At 42.6% G+C, this 6507-nt stretch overlaps 1 long non-coding RNA gene across 1 annotated transcript in view; it reads right to left on the reverse strand.

The window, feature by feature from the left end:
* The window catches only part of LOC132657566 (uncharacterized), an 8282-nt gene continuing 1775 nt past the window's right edge, over positions 1-6507 (reverse strand). Inside the window, exon 2 of the long non-coding RNA XR_009595960.1 lies at positions 1-3442. This is a non-coding gene — a long non-coding RNA (uncharacterized LOC132657566). The remainder of the gene's footprint in view (positions 3443-6507) is intronic.

Raw genomic sequence — 6507 nt, forward strand, 5'->3', positions numbered from 1 at the left:
TGGCTTAAAAACAGAATTTTTTTTATTTCTCAGAGTTCTGGAGGTTGAAAGTCCAAGATAAGGGTGCCAGCAGGGCTGGTTTCTGTAAGAACTCTCTTCCTGGTTTGCAACCTTCTTTGTATGCCTTCACATAACCTGTCTTCTGCGCGCGCGCGTGCACACACACACACATACACACACACACACACACACACACACATACACAGAGAAAGACAGAGGAGCCACTCAGGTGTCTCTTCGTCTTCTTCTAAGGATTATTGAATTAAGGCCCTACCCTCGTGACCTCATTTAATCTTAATTACCTTCTTAAAAGGCCCTATCTCCAAACATAGTCACATTGGGGTGTTAGAGTTTTGACACAAATTCTGGGGAGACACAAGTCAGTCCATAACAACTATCAAAATTATAACTCCAACCTGGGCTCAGATTCATAAATGCAACTTTTAACTAGACCTCTCCACTTGGAAATCTGATAGGTGCCTTAAATTTAACAAGTTCCAGATATTAATAGAACTGCTAATTCTCCTCTCCTTTCCACTGCAAAAAAGTTCTCCTTCTACAGACTTCTACATCTCAGTTAATGTCAAATTCCTTCTTGCAATTCTTCTGGGAAAAAAACCTTGGAGTCATCCTTAATTCCTCTTTCTTAGACTTTCCATCACCAATCTGCTCCAAAATGTAGATTAATTTCATAATAACCCCATTTATTACCTTTATAATAATCCCAAAGTCGAACTTTGGTTCAAACCATCACCATCTTTTGTCTGGACTGTGGCAGCAGCCTCTTATCTGGTCTCTCTGCTTCAGCTCACTCACATTCCACTTGTTCTACACCCATCAGTTACAGAGATGAGATCCTGTAAAATGCAAAGTAAGTCCTGTCCTTTCTCTGGCCAAAACTCTCCAATATGGTCCACCTCACTCACAGCAGAAGCCAAAGTCTTTACAATGACCCACAAAGGTGTGCATGAACTAGTCTCAGGGGAATCTCCCTGACATCATCTTTCCCTTGCTTATTCAGCTCAGGCATCCTGTCTAGGGGTTTTCCTTAAACCCACCAGGCATGAGTCCACTTCACGGTCTTTGCCTATTCTCTGCTGGGAACAATCTTCTCCCAAATATCCCTGTGACTCCCTGCCTCACCTGTTCCACATGTTTCCTTAAGCAAGGCTTCCATTGACTATCTATTTGAATTTACACCATAGCACTCCCTTTTCCCTTCCCTGCCTTGTCTTCCTCCATTGTGCTCATCACCATCTGAGAGAGCACATATCTCTACAAAACATGAGACCTGTGAGAACAGGGACTTCTCTGTTCCCAGCTGCACCTGCATAATAATCACTCACATTGACTTTACTCTTGTTATATGTCAGCATATTTTTAAGGGCTTTACTGTACCACTTGGGGGCTTCCCAGGTGGTGCAGTGGTAAAGAATCCGCCTGACGATGCAGGGGATGAAGGTTCGATCCCTGGGTAGGGAAGATCGCCTGGAGATAGAATAGCAATCCACTCCAGTATTCTTGCCTGGAAAATTCCAAGGACAGGAGCCTGACAGGCAGGCTTCATACAGTTCATGGGGTTGCAGAGTCAGACAGTACTGAGTTACAGAGCACACACATGTTGTTATCACTCATTTAATTCTAACAAGGGCCCTTAGAGGTAGGTATAGCATAATAGTAATGCTACATAACAAACCATCCCAAATATCCATGCCTTACGGCAGCAAATGCTGATTTCTCCTTCCACCTGCATTTGGGGTTTGGCTGATCTCAGCTGGGCTCTGCTGGGTTTGACTACTACATGTGTCTCTTATTCTTTTGGATTTGATGTTAGGGATTCGGATAGAAACTATTGCTTTCCTACATTGACACAGAGCATTCTCTTCCTACCTGTTTAGTTTCCTGACATTCAAAAAAGAAAGAGCTCATGGGAAAAAAAAAATAATACATGCAAGAGAGGAGACTTCCCTGGAGGCTTCCCAGTGGCTAAGACTCGTCTCCGAATGCAGGGAGCCCAGGTTTGACCCCTGGTCAGGGAACTAGATCCCGCATGCTGCAACTAAAGTTCACATGCCATAATAAAGACTGGAGATCCCACATGCGGTAATGAAGACCTGGCACAGCTAAATAAATAAACAAAAATACAACCTAAAATTCAATACTGGGAATTCCCTGGCAGTCCAATGGTTAGGACTCGGCAGTCTCACTGCCAGGGGCCCAGGTTCAATCCCTGATCAGGGAACTAAGATTCTGCAAGCTGTGTGGCTCAAAAATAATAATACAAACAAAACACTAAACTACGAAAGTATCCTCATCCCAGACTTTTCTATGGCAACCTCGATTGACACTGTTTCGAAAGATGGAATACATTAATGACAGCCCCATCCTTATGACAGAGATGGAAATTCCAAGGAGGCAGTTGAAAACATGAGAGATCTCCTAAGGCCTAGGCTGAACTTGCACATTGTCATTTTCATCCACATTCCATTGGCCAAAGCAAACTTCGTGGCCACATCTAATGTCAACAGAGTAGAGAGTATTAGTCAGTCCTAACTGGGGAAGAGACTGAGTCATTGAATAGTAATCTAATTTGCTGCAAGATTTGTCATGCTGCACCCCAATGTTCACAGTGGTACTGTTTAGCCAAGAAATGGGAAAAACCTAAGTATCAACAGACAAATAGATAAGACAGATACGGCATACATACATACACATACGTGTTATTTTTCATTTCCACAAATAAGTGATGTCATATAATATTTCTCTTTCTCCAACTTATTTCACTTAGTATGATAATCTCTATGTCCATTCACATTGCTGCAAATGGCAATATTTCATTCTTTTATGGCGGACTTATATTCCATTGTTTATATATGTGTACTTGTCTCTTCTTTCATTTGGTTTTTACATTTACTGATTTTTTAAAAAATATGTATTTGGCTGCATCAGGTCTTAGTTGTGGCACTCGGGCTCTCTGGTTGTGCCGGGCAGGCTCCAGAGTGATTGGGCTTCAGTAGTTGCAGCTAGAGGGCTTTGTTGCTCCGTGGCACGTCGGATCTTAGTTCCCTCCCTGACCAGAGATTGAACCCATGTCCCCTGCATTGCCGTGTGGATTCTCAACCACTGGACCACCAGGGAAGTCCTTGTTTTCCTTTTCTGACCCTACCCCAGCCCAGCCCCTTGCCAATTCTGACCTGAAATTGTGTGACTATTGCAGGGGCCCCTCCTCTCTCCCTCTCCTGCGGGCTCTGCACACGGCTCCTTTCCTGCTCAAGAGTTTTCAGTGGCATTGCATCGCCTTCAGAGAAAGTCCAAACATCTTGGTCTCAGATACAAGGCATGTGTAACCTTGGCTCCAACTTGATTGGATTCCAGCTTTGTCATTTACTAGTAGTAAATCTTGGAGAAGGTATTTGACATCTCTGAGCCTTAGTTTCCTTATCTGTTAAGAGAGAAAGAGAAGGAAGAAAGAAAGGGGAGAGGATATAGCATGACATATATCTTTTGTATTTGTTTCCTGTTAGGATAATATACTGATTGCCTTTTTTTTTTTCAGGATTCTTTTTTTCTTCTTTCTTTTTTTAATGGAAGCATAGTTGATTTACAATATTGTGTTAGTTTCACATGTACAGCAAAGTGATTCATTTATATATATATATGTATATATATTCTTTTTCAGATTTTTTCTGCTACAGGTTATTGTAAGATATTGAATATAGTTCCCTGTGCTACACAATAAATCCTTGTTTATTTTATATATGCTAGTGTGCATCTGTTAATCTCAGTTGCTCAGTCATGTTCGACTCTCTGCAACCCCATGGACTCTAGCCTGCCAGGCTTTTCTGAACATGGAATTCTCCAGGCAAGAATTCTGGAGTGGGTTGCCGTGCCCTCCTCCAGAGTATCTTCCCAACCCAGGGATAAAACCTGCATCTCTTAAGTCTCCTGCAGTGACAGGCGGGTTCTTTACCACTAATGCCACCTGGGAAGCCCGTTAGTCTCTCACTCCTAATTCATTTCTTCCCCCACTCCCCTTTGGTTACCGTAAGTTTGTTTTTCATGTGTATGGATCTGTTTCTGTCTTGCTACATGTACAAATAAAATTATCTTTGTTGTACAAAGAAAAAAAAATCAAACAAAAAATTCACACTGTGCAGACTAAAGTGTTTAAAGTAAAAGTTCCCTTCTCTTCCTTTCTCCTGAAATAAGTTCCATTAAGAGTTTATGGTAAATCTTTCCTGAACTATGTCTAAAACCACATAATACTTATATGTATACCTGTTTTTAAAAGTTTTTTTAAATGTGTTCTCACCAAACTTTTGTCTCTTGCTTCTTATCACATACTAGTATGGCAAGGCCAGTTTTCTATGTCCAGAAATCACTTTTAAAGACATTGCCACTTACTAGCTGTGGGATTTTGCACACGTGGCTTAACCTAAGACTTGGTGCATTTAATTTGTAGCTGCGGATAAACATGTACCTGTCACACAGAGCCATTATGAGGATTAAATGAGTTAGTACACATAAAGCATCTTGTACAGTCTGACATATTAAGAACTCAGAACTTATTAGCTCTCCCTGTTAACAGCTCCATGTTTAGCTATACCATAATTTACTTAACCAGTTCTGTACCCATGGCCACTTAGTGTGCTGTGTTGTTCATAAAGATGGTCACAATGATTTCCCCGCCCCACATACTTGACTCTGCAATATGACTCTGTTGTCTTTTCCATCAAGAGACTATTTCTAGTCTCCTTGAATCTGAGTTGGACATGTGATAGGCATTGATCAATAAAATGTAGTGAAGATGATGCTATAGCACTTCAGAACCTAGGCCTCAAGAGGCCTCGCTGCTTTGGTGTTTTTCCTTTCACAGGCCAACATGAGGAAGCCTGAGCTAACTTGTTGAAGCCACGTGGAGAAGAACCTAGGCCCTCAAGCCGGCAGCCCCAGCCATCTGCCAGACTCATGAATGAGGCCATATATGTCTGACCAATGAGTTTGCTGACTTGCAAACTGACTGCAATGCAGCAGTAAGCCCGGGCAAAACCACGTACAGCCAAAAAGAGCCGTCCCAGCTGAGACATGTCCAAGTTGCCAATCCACACAAATATAAGCAAAAAATTACTGTCATTTTAAATTACTCTGTTTGGGGATGATTTGTTAAGCAACAATAGAAAGTTGATATGCTGAGGTTCTTCTGCAGTGCCTATGGCTCTGGTTGGAACGTAAGCTCCATTTCTTAAGTGACCTTGGGCATGTCCTGCAACCTGACTGAACCTGTTTCCACCTCTGTACAGTGGGATACTTTTAGTTCCTACCTCACTAGGCTGATGTGAGATAAAATAAGATGAACATTCAGTGTGTGACACAGGACAAGTACTGTGAACATTTTAACTAGGGCTGTAGCTATCGTTATTGTTTGAAGAAAGTTTAGTCTGAGAGCTGTACTACGGAGGGACAGGAAGAATTAGTATTAAAGATAACTGTCTTTGGAGGCGCCATAACTACTGAACATTGGAGATTGAGAACTTTTTGGAGAGACCCATACCAGGCCGGCTTGGAAGATAGCAGGGGTTGGGTCTCAACTGTGACCTACATAGTGTGGGGGCTTGTATGTGTGTGTCTGGGTGAACCCTCTGAATGACGTCATGCATGGAGGCTGGAATTGGGTAGAAGAATGAAAAACTGAGCCTGTGGGGGCTGCTGAGGTTATTGAAAAGGTCTCGTGAGTGCTACACCCTAGGACTTACCCTTACTCTTTTCAGATGAAATTCCAGACTCCTAACCGCAGCCTGAATGCCCTGGCCACCTTTCCCACCTTATTTCCTACTCTTCTTTCCTTCACTCAGAATGCTTTGGCTGCCCTGGGCTCCTTCCTCGAACCTATCAAGCTCTTTCCTGCCTCAGGACTTTTGCTCTGTCTTTCCCTCATAGGGACCTTCTGAACCACTCAAGCTAAAGTTCTCCCCTCACACCAACTTATCTTTTTCCTTTATAGCATTTGTTCGCTTGTTTACCTGTGCGTTATTTGTTATCACTTTAGAAGGTAGTTTTACAAGGAACTGGTATCTGTCTGGCTCATACCACACCCTCAGCATCTAACACATTGTCTGTCTCATGGCAAGTGATGAAAGGCTATGAACTGAATAAATGTGAGTAAAGATAGGGAAAAGGAACCAGAGAGTGAAAAGACACCTGAAAAGCTAAATGAAGGCCTCATTTCCTGGAAGATAGCTTCACAGAAACCTAGAATCATCTTGCCTAACCTGTGAAACTAAGACTCATAAAGCAGAAGTAACTAGCGTGAACTCCAATACTTTGGCCACTTGATGTAAACTTACTCATTGGAAAAGACCCTGATGCTGGGAAAGACTGAAGGCGGGAGAAGGGGATGACAGAAGATGAGATGGTTGGATGGCATCACCGACACGACGGACATGAGTTTGAGTAGGCTCCAGGAGTTGGTGACAGACAGGGAAGCCTGGTGTGCTGCACTCCATGGGG

Source organism: Ovis aries, chromosome 13, assembly GCF_016772045.2.
Source record: "Ovis aries strain OAR_USU_Benz2616 breed Rambouillet chromosome 13, ARS-UI_Ramb_v3.0, whole genome shotgun sequence".
In the NCBI taxonomy this organism is placed as follows: Eukaryota; Metazoa; Chordata; class Mammalia; order Artiodactyla; family Bovidae; genus Ovis; species Ovis aries.